The sequence below is a fragment of the Hydra vulgaris genome, chromosome 05 (genome assembly GCF_038396675.1).
Source record: "Hydra vulgaris chromosome 05, alternate assembly HydraT2T_AEP".
Taxonomy (NCBI): Eukaryota; Metazoa; Cnidaria; class Hydrozoa; order Anthoathecata; family Hydridae; genus Hydra; species Hydra vulgaris.
In genome coordinates this window covers 28,146,307-28,162,500 of record NC_088924.1, presented here as the reverse complement: position 1 = coordinate 28,162,500, position 16,194 = coordinate 28,146,307, and the positions used below count along the sequence as shown (strand labels likewise).

Genomic DNA, 16,194 nt, shown 5'->3' with positions numbered 1-16,194 from the left:
AGTTAAAAGCGTTTAGACACAATCTAAGAGCAGATAGAATTGATATAAAAAAAATGATAATCACAATAAATAATAAAAAGGAGCCTCTGAGATTAGAGAAGCCTGCAAATTTTGTTTATCTACCTCTGCAGGGCACGATTTTTTTTTTTTTTTTTTTTAGAGTTTTTCTTTCTTAATAGAAATACTTTTATTAAGAAAATTAATTTTAAAGTTTAAAAATTTTAATGTTTTTATATAACGTAAATACATGCGTATTGTTCGATTAATATGGTAGTTATGACGTTTAACATTTTTATGCGTAATCACATTAATTATATTTGAAGAAGTCAGGTAAAAAGCAAAAAATCAGATGTTTTGATTAAAATCGTCCAAATGTAAGTGCCAAACAAATTGAAGCAAATTGTTTATTTCTAAATACCAAAGTGTTTCCAGATATTTTGTTTACAATTAGGTTTATTTCGATTCATTTTTAAAGGTATTAATAATTTTATATCAGATTAATCTTTTAATAAATTATGAATCGTTAAACTTTAAGATGTTGTTTATAGCAAAAACGTAGCAACGTTATTTTATTATTTTTTTTTTTTTTTCTTTGTTAAGTTGTTAAATTGTTTTCTATAGCGGTGGAAAAAGTTGTTTAAAATATGTTTAGTATTATCCTTTTTAAATTTTATGAACTAGTTGAAAAACGTTTAAACTTGCTATAATACCATTGCTTAAATAGGCCCCTTTGATAGGCGACGAGTAAGTTAAAAACTGTCAGATGATCTTGTGTTTTGTTTCGAAATTCGGGTTTCTAGAAGTTTGAATAGATATGGAGGAGATTTGGTTGATAAAGTTATATATGTAATAACTGATATCTTATAAGCTATTCTTTGATGGGTTGGTAACCAATAAAGAGATTTTAGCAACTTTTCTGATTTTAAATGGAAAAGAGAATGTGAGACGATGCGAGATAAAAAAAAAAAAAGTTTTTAAAAACAGTAGCATAGATATAACAATGAGTAATGTTTTTTAATTTATTTAACTATTTTGCGTACGATGGAGTTTTTTTTTTTTTTTTTTAAGAACCTGATCAAAGACTGTTACAATAGTCAAGTTGAAAGTTAAAAGTACCAGAAGCAATTGTTTTAGCGGCTTCTTTGGTGAGACGTTGAACTATGTAATGAAGAGCTCGAACATGGTAGTTGCAGGATTTGAATGTGTTTTTTATATGTTGGTCTAAGGAGAGTGTTGAATCTAGTGTAACACCTAGGATTCTTATCGAATTTACTGTATTAGTGTTGTTCTAGAGAATGTAATTTTAAAATCATTTTCAAATTTTCCAGTTTGTTTCCTAGATCCAAATAAGTAAGCTTCTTTTTTGCTTAGGTTAAGAAGAAGTCCATTATCTGGAAACCATTTTGTGACTGGATTAGCACACTCAGTGAATTTGTCAATGTTATCATTTCATATATGTTCAGCATAACCATCCACGTTAATTTCAGGTAATAAACAACACGACATCACTTGCAATTCTTTTATAAAACATCATAAGTTTAGTTTTTTTAAATTTTGTTTTGAAAATCAAGCAGTTTTACTTTTTAAAGGTTGTTGTCAGGGTTGTTATCTGTCAAATATGTCTGAGACATATTTTCTGCCGACATAAAATATGTCCCACATATTTTCTATCAACATATTTTGACATAATTTTATGTCTGAATTATTTTCTGCTGACATAAAATATGTCAGACATATTTTCTATTGACATATTTTGTCATAATTTTATGTCTGAATTATTTTCTGTTGACATAAAATATGTCAGACATATTTTCTGTCGACATAATTTGACATAATTTTATGTCTGAATTATTTTATGCTGACATAAAATATGTCAGACATATTTTCTGTCGACATATTTTGACATAATTTTATGTCTGAATTATTTTCTGCTGACATAAAATATGTCAGACATATTTTCTGTCAACATATTTTAACATAATTTTATGTCTGAATTATTTTCTGCTGACATAAAATATGTCAGACATATTTTCTATCGACATATTTTGACATAATTTTATGTCTGAATTATTTTCTGCTGACATGAAATATGTCAGACATATTTTCTGTCGACATATTTTGACATAATTTTATGTCTGAATTATTTTCTGCTGACATAAAATATGTCAGACATATTTTCTGTCGACATATTTTTACATAATTTTATGTCTTTGCAATCAATTATGCTTCATAAAACTATTACTTTAAACCCTATAAGCAAACATCCGATGTTTCATAAAGGTCTTTTTCTGCCCTTTTTAGCGATGTATCATTTGATAGTATTGACTAATATTGGCATTTATTGACTTATTTATTGATTATGACTTATTTATTGATTATGACTAATATTGACATTGATAGTATTGACTAATATTGACTAGTATTGAGGCATCATTTGATAGTATTTGATAGTATTGATTAGTATTGGCGCTTTCCCTTATTAGAATGTAAAAACCATCTCAAGCTGAGTTTTTATTACTGAAAGTGGTTTTAATTAGTATGACTAAACTTAAAATATTTCTTTGATTTAAAATAATAATAAAAAAAAAACTTTTACAGTTATTTTTAATTATTAGTTGATCCTGAAATAGATTTCATTATGAAAAACTGAATTCAAAAGATTTCAAAAAAATGGTTCACAGAATTTCAAAAAATTCGTGCCAAATTAAATTCATTTAAGCTGAAGAATTTGAAATGTTTCACATAAGTTATATTCAGCTCATTAAATTCATATTAAGAAGACTAACCGGTAATAATTTATAACTAATTACGAATAATATACTTTTAGTTATAATAGCTATGATTTATTTAACAAAAACATAATTGACAATTGCATTATAACAGCATAATTAACTGCCATAAACTTGCATAAAATGTTTTGAGTGAAATATATATTGGAATAATTATTTTTTTTCGTTTTCCTTACGATTTAAAGTCAAAAATGGCGAATAATTTATTGAATGAATCAACTATTAGTTAGAAATAACTAAAAATGTTTTTTTTTAAATATTATTTTAATCAAGACAATAATTTTAAGTTTAGTCATATTAATAAAAACCATTTTCAGTAATAAAAACTCAGCTTAGATGGTTTTTACATTCTAATAAGGGAAATCGCCAATACTAATCCATACTAATTAATACTATCAAATACTATCAAATACTATTAAAATTAGGGGTATTTGGGGTAAAGTCCCTAATATTGTCGAAAAAAAGTTGTTCAAAAGTATGTCAACCTGAGTATCAAAAGAAGCGTATTTTCATAGAGATTTTAAAGATGTTATTCGTTTGTAATAAAAATAAGTATTTTTTGTATTATTGCTGAAAAACATTTTGTTGACATTTTTTTAAGAGTCTTTAGCATTTTTTCAAATAATTTATTTGCCAAAAAATTTTAAGGAAAAATTTTTATATTTTCTAAAATCTCTATACTATCTTCTAAAATACGCTTTTTTTGAGACCCAAGTTGACATACTTTTGAACAACTTTTTTTTCGACAATGTTAGGGACTTTACCCCAAATACCCCTAATTTTAATAGTATTTGATAGTATTTGATAGTATTAATTAGCAACAAATTTGTTAAACTATTTTTACTTAACTCTGTAAATTAAGTTGAAATGCGCAATAAATTTGTTAGATTGATTTTTTCTTCAAGAATATCAAACAGCAAATAATTCAGATATAAAATTATGTCAAAATATGTCCATAGAAAATATATCTTACATATTTTATGTCAGCAGAAAATAATTCAGACATAAAATTATGTCAAAATATGTCGACAAAAAATATGTCTGACATATTTTATGTCAGCAGAAAATAATTCAGACATAAAATTATGTCAAAATATGTCGACAGAAAATATGTCTGACATATTTTATGTCAGCAGAAAATAATTCAGACATGAAATTATGTCAAAATATGTCGACAGAAAATATGTCTGACATATTTTATGTCAGCAGAAAATAATTCAGGCATAAAATTATTTCAAAATATGTCGACAGAAAATATGTCTGACATATTTTATGTCAGCAGAAAATAATTCAGACATAAAACTATGTCAAAATATGTCAATCGAAAATATGTGGGACATATTTTATGTCGGCAGAAAATATGTCTGAAAATATGTCGACAGATCTGCCAGACATATTATGTCGTAACAACTCTGGTTGTTGTATGTAGGTCACTAGAATATTAGCAGGTCTTGTATTGATAGTTTTTGGATAGGGATATCCATTTTGTTGGTCATGTCGGAATTTTATTACACAGTATTGCTAATGAGTGCACGTATGTCGTATTTATATACGTATATATATATAAAAAATGTTTGGCGAGGATGACTGGAAGTTTCTGCGCCACAAGGTAAAAGTTTTTTTTTTTTTTATATAAATATAATTTGGATCAATTTTATACCAAGTTTCGACTGTTGAAGCTATATTCCAATCATTTTAATTTTTTTGTAAATATGTATGTTTTAGTCTTAATTTACAAATATAAAGTAGTGTAATACAATTTTATACATATAAGAAACCTATTTAGGAACAAATCTTAAAAATTCGCTATACTATGATCTTTTAATATAATAGAGTGCAAGGATAAAAAATAGATCTAATTTATTTCAAAAACAACTGTTTTTAAAATAAATTAGATCTTGGAAGTGTCTTATAAGATTGATGAGGATTTTACAAAGTGGTATCTCTAGGGGAAGATCCAGCTGAAGTATGACGATGCGGAACAACAAAAACTTGCCGTGAACAATCAATGTTGGAGCGGCAACTGTAGCTGACTCCTTTTGCACATTTTTCGACTTTTTTCCTGATTTTTAACCCTAACATTCTTCATTTGGATTAGGTCCTGTGGTTTTTTTTCACTTTTGACCCGCTCCACATTATCTTAAATGAGTTTTACTGCTCTTTTGGATGAATCGTTGACAACATTAACAGATTTGACAAAGTTCTGGGACTCAAGATATTCTGAAAATTCTTTCCAAACGATCTGAGGAAGTATCATCCGTATATATACTTCTATGCATTGTCCCAGAATAATAAAGATTAACCATGAGTCCTTAGAAACATATGCAGCCAAAGATGGGGGGTTATCATGATGTTGCATAACACTGGAAATATCTGGAAGAACTGTTCTAATTCTCGCAACTTTATGATTGTTGTGTTCATCTCTCTCCGCCGAGTATAAAATCTTTGCCATATTTTCTGTATCCTTGTAGTGGTCACTGTCAGAACAACATTACAACTGCAAACTTACCTATCAGGAACCATGGAGCCTAGATTAAAGAAATATAATCAGCCATCCTGTCAACCTCTTTGATAATGTCTTCACTTAAAATAATGACCCGTCTGATTCTTGGCAGCAGTAACATAAACTTCATGAAGTAGAGGGATTTGCCCATAAAGTGTGAACTGAGCTCCAGTTATCTGAATTCTGTACATGGTAGCGTGATCTTTATTAAGATACATAACTACAAACTCAGCTGTTTCACAACATTCGCCACGTTTATCCAATGTTTAATAAAAAAGGTTTTTAAAAACAATAGCATTTATGTAACAATAAGTAATGTTTGCTTCTTTTCAACTTTAATTTATTTAACTTACCTCACTGTTTCTCAGTAGTCGTTGAGGTTTTTGCATGTTTGCTGTGCTAAGCGAGCTTGCTCCTCCACCCAGGTACCACTGAATTTTTGATGGTTGAACTTGACTAAATCCTTTACCTGATTCCAGAGAATAATAATTTGTCTGATTTTTTGCAGCAGTAGTTTAAACTTTATGAAGTAAAGGTATTTGCCGATTGAGTGTGAATCTGAGATAGTTCCAGCTCTGTGAATTCTGTATATGGTAGCGTAATCTTTATCAAGATACATAATCACAAGCTCAGTTGTTTCACAGTATTTGCTATATTTTCATTTAGATATTGTTCATCAAATATCTAAATAAAAAATGGATTAACTACATTTTCGGAAACAGCAGTATAGATGTAACAATAAGTGATGTTTGCTTATTTTTAACTTTAAATTATTTAATTTTGGTTTGTAGTTGAGTGAACTTGCTCCTCGAAACAGTTACCACTGAATTTGTTTTTGGTTGAACTCGACTAAAACTTTTACCTGATTCCCGTCAACTTCATGCTTCATGCTCTTTCAATAATTATAATAATGGATTCTGGGGAACAACAGTTTTTTGAATTGTCACAGCATAATAAAAATGTTTAATGTAAATTTTACATACATGATGTCTGCAAGCCAACAACAACAATATTCGGTCATAAAACTTTGCCAACCTTTTGCATGTCTCTTGAGACAAACAGTGTTTGAAGCATTAACGGTAAAGCATAAACCAGGAAGGAATTCACCGATTTGAAAATAATCCAATAATTTTTGAATAGCTAAAAATTTTATAAGGACATAATGGTGGTCTTTTGTCTCATCTGTTGCGCTTGTGAAATCTTTAATGATTTTTCAAAATGTAAAATAATTGGTTTGCCAGTGTTTCTAACCATTTCTCTTAGTTAGATCTCATAATAGCTGCATTCTTACGTATGATTTTGTCAGAGAGTCTGTGACTAGAGCTGAAGGACAAAGTAATATTAATTATATTTCTACCATCACTGGTAACAACAGAACTAATTGGTGTATTTGCCTGATTGCTAGAAATGTCCATTCTAATTGCAGTTCTCGCGATTTTTTGATATAATATCCATAGGGAAAATGAATGCCTGACCTTCATCAGTTTTCTTCTTCTTAGGTTGAGGAACCTCAAAAACTTTGATCAGTACATTCAATATCACAATCGTCAAAGCTTACTTCATTTTCAAGTAAAAAACTTGCTGATATTTTTGGTTTTTCCAGTACAGAAAAGGTTTTCTGACTCTTTTCAATGATTTGGTTCTCACACTGACTTCCTTAAAAACGACCATCAAGTTCTCCTATCACCATTTTCCGGTCCTCAATTTAATAGTATTGGCAACACACAAGTGTTTTTTTTTTTGTTCTTTTTATTTAATTAAAATAAGTTTTACAATATAAGAATGAATAAAATACGTATAGTCAGAATTACAATTTTGTTAACGTTACAACAAGAACGCGGATACTCGCAGAAGATCATAAGATCTTGTCATCGAGAACCGCCTAAACGGATTTTAAATAATAAATAATCCTTTAATAATTCATAGACAAATATTCACACATAAATACAAATATAATTATTTATACATATTTAAACATACAAACATGTTAATAAATATACTTACACATCAATATATATATATACACATACAAATAATACGCACAAATACACATACATATATACGTATATATATATATATATATATATATATATATATATATATATATATATATATATATATATATATATATATATATATATATATATATATATATATATATATATATATAAGTTAAGATAAAAGATATCGTATATATAAATTACGATATAATATTTCCTTAGAGTATTAATAAAAAACAAAACAAACTTAAAAATATATCAGAATGTTTTCAACTGAGAAAAGAATTTCTTTCAATTTTCTTTTAAATAAGAAAAAATTCCATTCATGAGAGAAATCAAAAAGTTTTAACACTATTTTGTTCCATAAAAATGCTCCTCTAAATGAAATACAAAATTTACCAAAATTAGTTTTGAAAACTGGTTGAAGAATAAAATTTTCATTACGCAAATTGTATTTATTTTTAACTTTTAAAGAATATAAATTGTGAAAAGAAATTGGAGATGTGCGAGACTTACATTTAAACATAAAACACAATACATTAAAAATATTAAGTTGATATATATTAAGAATATTCATTTCGTTTAAAAGAGGTTTAGCATGATAAAATCGATGTTTAAAATTAATAAGTCGTGCAACATGTTTCTGTTGGCGATAAAGTGGTTCTAATTTAGTTTTACTTACACTACCCCATACCGCATTAGCATAGTTTAGATGGCAATGAATAAAAGAGTGGTAAAGCTGAATTAAAGTATGTTTATTTAGCATGCTTCTTATTTTAAATAGTATTCCTATACTTTTGGAAATTTTAGAGGGTAAGTTTTCAATGTGTTTTTTCCATGTCAGATTTTCATCAATAAAAACCCCTAAAAAATTTGTAGCCGTTACTCTTTTAATTTGAATATCATCTAAAAAAATAAAGTGTTCGGATTTACGCGTTACTTCAAGCATATCGGTGAAAACAGTTGGAGGAAAACTGATGTGATTTAGAGAAAATACCATAAATAAAATCCCGCAGAAGTTTTCAAGAAGGACGGTATTTTCTATTTGTGGACAATTTGTGCACCATTTGCTGGTGTGCTTGCTTGGTTGTGTGTTGTTTGTAAAGAATAAAATAGTTTTATTAAGAAAAAATCAGAAGATTAAGTGTGGATTGATGATAGTTCCTTAGCATTAGGAGCTCTTGTGCAAATCGGTGAAGCAAGATTTGCACAAGAGCTCCAGATTGTTCCTTATAAAGCAACATGGCTTTATAAGGAACAATATGAGGTTTATACAAATATAGCAGAATTAGACGACGTTTTCCATGGTGTCATTTTGGCTTTGGCATGGAAGCTCAGTATACTGCGCTTGAAGTCAAAAGAATCAAGGTAGCTGTTAATACGTCGAAGTGTAAATTTTGGAAGAAGATAATTCGAGAGTGAGGACCGTATCAATAGATCCAGCACCTGTTTTCACACTCACAGGGGAATACCAAAGTGATCTGATATTTTCAAGCTATATTTTGCAGAAGAAAAGCACCTGAAAAATATTGACTGATGACATTTAGAAGCGAAGAGACCAGAAACTTCTAGCGAAATGGGATGTGTATTTGAAATTTCGAGTAGCCAATTGCCCATCAAGAAATAGTATCATCAAGAGAAGCCAACACATAATCAAGTTAACGGAAATCAAGAAATAGTATCATCAAGAACTGCCCATTAAGAAATAGTATCATCAAGAGAAGCCACCGCACAATCAAGTTAACAAAACAATTAAGAATCCCTATAACGGAGTTTTTATACTGGCATAACGTCTTGATTAACAGAAAAGAAGTCCAACGGACAAACTGTATAACAATAAAAGAAGGCTTGAGGGTTGAAAAAAGAAGTCGATTCGTCAATGAATGTCTTAAAACTTATCGTTTGGGCAAAAACCGCCTGAGTCGCATTGTGTGATAAAGTGGCGTCCCGGTACCATTACTTGGTATATTTTGAAACAAGTAGTTGAGATAGACATGTTGCCACGCCGTGCAAAGCGCGTTAGTTTAAGAAACAGAATGGGCACGACCGATTTGAAATAGCGGGTTTAGAAATAGATATTAGTGATGACAATCTATATTTTTAATGTTAGATGTTAGTGGTGATAATCTATATTTTTTTAATTCCTAAAAAGGAATCAAAAAAATATAGATTCCTTTTTAGGTACTAAAATGGAATTTATCTAAGTGGACTTTTTACCACTTTTAACCCATTTATTTAGACACACAACTTATAACTTATAGTTCATACCTGATGTAATCCTAAAGTTTTCTCAAAAGTATATTTAAAAAAAGGCGTATTGCGACGTGCGCTTAACTAATTTTTAAAGCAATTTTTTCTAATGACAAATGGTTGCACATGATTTTTATTTTAATAGCTGTATGTAAACTAGGTTCTAAACATGTCAATAAAGCCATGTAATACCAATAATCTTTTTATATATTGAGTCTTAAAACTCGAAACAGCTGTTTTAATATTCTTTCGAATGGCCCAAATGGCAGAAACGCTAATTTGTCTAAATAATATAAAAACGGCAAAATATCAATATAACATTTCCCTATTATAATTTAAAAAACAGACTCGTGTCATTGTAGATAATTAGTCAAAAATTAAAAGTACAAAGTGTTCAGGTTTTTTCAAAAAATACTTCCAAAATTCATTGTATTGAGAAATTATTGGCATTGGGGACTATATTGTATAATTAGTAAATGGTTCTGCATTTTTGTAAACTGCTGCTCTTGAAAAAATAATGGAGGTATCTTCTCATGGCTCAAAATATGCTTAATGTGATCTATCTGAAAACATCTTCAATCAAACACAGAGATATCAAAAGTAGTATGTACCGATTATAATGGTTTGTCCAAAACTAACGAAACGATAAAAGACTTAGATATTTAAATTTCTACTAATGCTAATTCAATATATATAAAACGGAGACACGTGACAAGGAGAATTTCTCAGTTCAATCTGAGAAAACAAATAAACGTGGCAGAGGCTTCAATACTCATGTAAAAGAAAGCTTACAAGTATTTCTGACGTCAATAAAGAGATTTAAACAATAAAAAATTTAGATTAAAAAAAAAATTTTGTGATGAGTTTTTGTCCATCTTCTGGATAAATTAAAAGTTTTAGCACATTTTTACATGTAGACGTTATTAGTCTCCTTCCTTACCAATGTCGTTTATTGGGCCAGAGCCGGCGTCGAACCTCGACCTCTTAGTTCCGAGCCAGAACTCTAACCACTGTGCCACGAGTGCGTTTAGTTTTTTGATTTCAAGATGCGGCTCTTTAGCTCCATGCTTAAATATTAATATAATATTAAAATAAAGATGTTGGAAGCTCTTTTAAAACTGAAAAACTTTGTAAATTGTAACTTTTGGCTCCTCTGTCTAAAAAGTTTGTCGACCCCTAGTTTATACAATTTGTTAAATTCATTTTTTGTTTTATAAGACTCTATTAAAAATAGTTGGCTTTCACTGTGAAATTGGATTATTATTACGTTCACTAGCATCAAGGAGGGTGATGGTTTCTTTAATAAATGCAGTTGTCTTAGAATGGACATTATCGAAAGATGTTTTCTGCAGTTCTTGTTTTGCTGACTCTACCATATTCCAAGCTCTTAAATAATCCAGACCTCTTGTTTGCAAATATTTGGAAGCTTGTTGCAAAATGGTGTACACACGTAGAAGAAGAAAGTATGTAAGAAGCACATCAAATCAACACCATTTGTCAAGTACTACTATGACTTTGAATGTTGATTTTGCATCAAATCTTAAAGACAACCGAATGCAATTAAAAACCTGCAAAAGAGCATTAAACGATTCCACTTGTAAAGCATCATAAGTTCCAAAAATTCGTTCAAGCGCTACCTGCTTTGACCACCAACGTGTTTCACCAATTTTATTGTAGTCTTTTCAGTTTCGCAGATCAAACTCCTTGTCCAATAAGAACATTCATCCAAACATTCATTCGTTTGCAAGAATTGCCAAAGTAAGTTACTGTACTCTGCAAGAGACCAATAAAATTTTTGACAGCTAGTATATTTTCAACCATATCTGTAGCGGACAAATTCAGGACGTGTGCGTAACACCGCATGTGTACAATATTTGGTAAAACGTTGTTAATTTAACGTTAGACTCCATTATATTCACCACGAATGTTTGCTGCTCCATCAAAGAATTCACCCACAATTCTTTCCATTTTTAAATTATTGTGTTCAAGCTCTGATTTCAATAGTTGGTATAGTCCTGTACCTGCTGCATTCATAATTTTTTTTTTACCGCAAATAATCGCTCTTTCACGTCCTCTCCATGTGCATACCACGAGATTATCGTCTCCTGATCAATCACCGACGTATCTTGACTACAATTCTAAATTTCGGATTACCAACTTCCTTGACTATATAATTCTTTATCAAATTTGAAATAGCAGCTAGAATATTGTTAACTGTGGTTTTTGACAACATTATTACCAAGCCTCCCCGTCCATGTCAACTTCCCTTTCCTTATATATCAAACATTCTTTCCTCTTTTGACTGAATAGCTTTTTCTTTATGATTAGTAAGTGGAACGTCGAACTCTTCTATCAGCAATATTTATTCCAAAAAGTTTCTGTGATTAATAGGTTTATTGTGCAAACTTTAGAGAAATTCACCTTGATTACCTCTGTTTGGAAGGGCTTTCCAATGAAAATAACTGCTGCAAAAATTCGTTTGAATACTTCGATGTTTTTTATTTTTACTTGCGCTTTCTGCTCATCCACTAGACCTTTGTTAATTAAAGAGCTTATATCTACAGCCTAATAGTGCAACTACAACAGCATTATGTGATTTAGATTCTTCATGATCTTTGATTCTTTGGTATATGTGGGAAAACTTTTTAAACCCAAGAGTAAAACTAGAATCTTCTCTCAATAATGCCATGCATGCATTACAGTGAAGTGCCACGATTTGATTTTCTTTAACTCTTGCGGTTATCCAACGTCTTTGTTCATACTTATTATCTGAAATCAATCGTTTTTGGATAGTACGGTAAATGCTTTATATCTGTATGGTTTGGGTGAATCGTGTTATTATCTACTAATGCTACTTTTTGGTTACGCTGTGCACGGTCAGGAAGCCGTTTATAAATCAATTTAGTTGTTTCGGTACGCTAATGTTTATGGTTGAGACAACTTGAGTTAGTGTCATCTGCTATTAGTCCTATATATACATCATTTATACTTTCTTCAGTAACTATTGCAGCGGGTTCTGACGACCAGCCTGTTATAGTTTTTACGGGCAATTTGCTAATGGTAAAATCTGATTGCTTAAGTTGTTGAGGACTGGAAGACACTGTACTTGATATGGCACTGTTCCACATAAAAGAATTTTTTTAAATTAACATTGGGTTTGACTCGGAAACAGTAGCTTCGTCAACAACATTATTAATATATTTATTATTGAACAGTAGCTTGCGTTGTTTAGAATCACGGCCCAATTGAAGCAAATCATGCTTCTTCTTTTCTTGTCTTCCTTGGGCACCGCTAGACTTTTTCTTATCCTTACATAACATTGGTCAGATTTTGTAGCAGCCGTCTTCTGTTCATTAGACACTGAAGAATTCACTTGCTGGGAAGTTCGGGATGAAGTTTCCATAGCAACCTGCATAATGTATAATGCAATCACTATCACTAACAGTAAGTGACTAATTGTTCCTAAATACTGTAAGCTTGTAGTAATATAGATACATTTAATGATTATAAATGCAGTAGAACCCCGTTAACTCAAACTCTTAATGGGTGTGTTGGACTTATCGAGAATTTGAGACTTATCTATTTTTGAGACTTATCTAATTATAATTGATGTTTGTGAATTTGTAATATATTAGTCATTAATAAATAGAATTTAATCGAAGCTTAAAAGAATCGAAGATATCGGTGAAAATGTTTAATTATATTTGACGCAAAGGGACTTTATTTTCGAGCGTTCAAAATTCAGAACATTTATTGAAGTATTGGAAGTTTTGCATACTAGTGTGTAAGTGTTAATTATACGCACTTATATGCAAGTAATTATTCGCAATATTAGTGCGTAATTATATTAATAAGCGAATAGTTCAATTTAACCAGGGTGCGACTTTAGCGGACAATTTTATAGTAAATTTATAGAGAAAGTTTAAGGGGAATTGAAATTCTGTTCGACTTAATAAAAGTATGAAATATCCAGGGTACGAGGTAATGGGATTCTACTGTATATATACACACTGGCGTAGAAACAGGGGGTGGAGGAAGCGATTGCCCCCCCCCCCTATATATATATAAATATATATATATATATATAAATATATATATATATATATATATATATAAATATATATATATATATATATATATATTATCACGCATGAATAAATCTGTGGCGCGAAATTTTGGTGCTAAAATAATGAAATTAATTTTTTCATAAAGAAAAATATGTTAGCTAAATATCCAATCCTTTTTCGCTTGAAAAACAATACATAGAACTATTTAGTTTTGACTTTATTTAAAGATGCCATTTTTGTGTAATATGAGCATGCTCAATTTACCCATTGATTTTCATTGAAATTACCTAGTTTAAAGTCCTAAAAAAGCAGTGGCTTTAATTAGTTTTTTGAACAAAAATAAAATATAGTAAAACTTTTTAATATTTTAACAATACTAAATATTTTTCTGTAATTTAAATTCAAAAAAATTGAATTTTTATCGTTCAAAGGTTTGAGTTGATAAAATTGAAAAAATAACGAACTAATTTTTTTTTTTCTTGCGGAAAACATAGTAGTATTGTTTCAACAAAAAGTGGCTTAAAATTTGATCTTTTAATAATAAGTTTTGTTAATAACGAATCATTATATTCCAAAAATTAGTTCTAATTGTTGATATTTGTTTTACAAAATTAATGTTTTTTTGTGAGCTAATTTAAAGCTCATATTACCAAGTGGTCTGGGTAATATGAGCATTTTTGTTACTTTTTTAAAACCTCTGTGTTTTTAAGAAAAAATTTCGGGTGCCCAAATATTTAAGTGGATCATGAGAAGGGATCCCTAAATATTGTTTATTCGCAAAAATTTTGGATCCAGCTTAATTATTTTTGAAATTATTCCAATTTTTGCTTAAGGTGCTCATATTACCCTAATCTACCCTATATATATACATATATATATATTATATATATATGTATATATATATATATATATATATATATATATATATATATATATATATATATATATATATATATATATAATAAATATATATATATATATATATATATATATATATATATATATATATATATATATATATATATATATATACATATATATATATAGTTTGATGTCTTTCGGCAATCAACAGCCATTGTCTTAAATGCACAAGAGTATTTGTATTATTATTATTATACCATAATAATACATTATCTGTTTTGTATATATATATATATATATATATATATATATATATATATATATATATATATATATTATATATATATATATATATATATATATATATATATATATATATATATATATATATATATATATATATATATATATATATATATATATATATATATATATATATATATATATAATATATATAATCAAAAAAAAGCATTTTTAGATTTGCTCTAAACTAACCAATCACGAGGAACTTTTTCTTTATTTTTTAAACGAAAGCTTAATAAATAGGTAGGGAATTGATAACCGTGTTTATCTACAGGAAATGTTGTTGGGTGTGGTTCTGGACCTCTTAGAAAGGCATCTTCTACGTCTTTTGGTTACATTTACTTTTACCACTCCAATATCGATGTTGGCACAGTCGGTATACAAAGAAAGTTTCGAAATATCAGATTGCACGGAAATTCCAACAAATTCCGTTTCATTTCTTGCGCTTAATGGGTCCGAATCAATGTTTCCATTATTGCAGTAGTCATCGTTCTGTGTTTTTGAAGAAATTTTAAACCCAAAATTTTCTAGTGTTCTCATACCTCTAGAACTTTCTTCATTTCTTTTTTGTAGCTCTTTACATTTTTCGTATCCAGATTTATGGCGAAAAATCATATTCTGTATTTCAGTAATTAAAACGTAGCTCTTTATACAGAATTTATAAATAAATAATGCAAATTAAACTTTACGAATAATAACATTTTTTTAATAATATTAATATTTGAATAATAATATTTTGTATTTAACGCAATTGAAATATTTATCAAAAGTTTTAATTTAACACGTAAGGGAAAGGGGGCTAAATAGTACCCTCTAAAGAAAAAAATTAATAAAAATAAAACTAAATGTAGGAAAAAGTTTATTTTTAGATAGAAACAAGCATTGATGAAACTAAAACAAACAATCATGATTTCAAGATGTAAATATCAAAATAAAGAACACACTAATAAAAACTAAAAATAAACAAGGTGGTACTAATTACCCACAAGAAGGTTCAAATAGTACCACTAGTGAGGCAAATTAGTACCAAAGGGTATGAAGGAAAAAAAAGCTCAGCACTAATAATAAGTAATAAATAAAACAATAACTGGTTCATTCTACACTTGTAAAATATATTTATTGACATAATTCACATATATAACTATCATGTGACCCATTTTGAGACTCAGATGATGAGCATGCAACATGTACCCATGCTCCACAAATTAAACACTCAATCATATCCTCCTCAATGTCCTCATCACACATGAAGCATTACCAACGCTGCCCTTTGTTATCTTTAGAGGTTGGGGTAATTAGTACCACAGGTACGATTTACCCCACCATCACAGGTACGATTTACCCGACTATGACTAAACATAGTTTTCTACTTCAGTGTTTTAATGGGAAAAGTGAATCGGAAAAAAACGTATTTATTAACG

General features: G+C 29.0%; 1 long non-coding RNA gene across 1 annotated transcript; it reads left to right on the top strand.

Annotated features, from left to right (window-relative positions):
* Positions 1–165: 165 nt before the first annotated feature.
* On the top strand, positions 166–15,465 carry LOC136080749 (uncharacterized). Its single transcript, XR_010638627.1, has 4 exons — positions 166–475; positions 1,372–1,487; positions 4,264–4,398; positions 15,048–15,465. It is a non-coding gene; the product is annotated as an uncharacterized LOC136080749 (long non-coding RNA).
* The last annotated feature ends 729 nt before the right edge of the window (positions 15,466–16,194 follow it).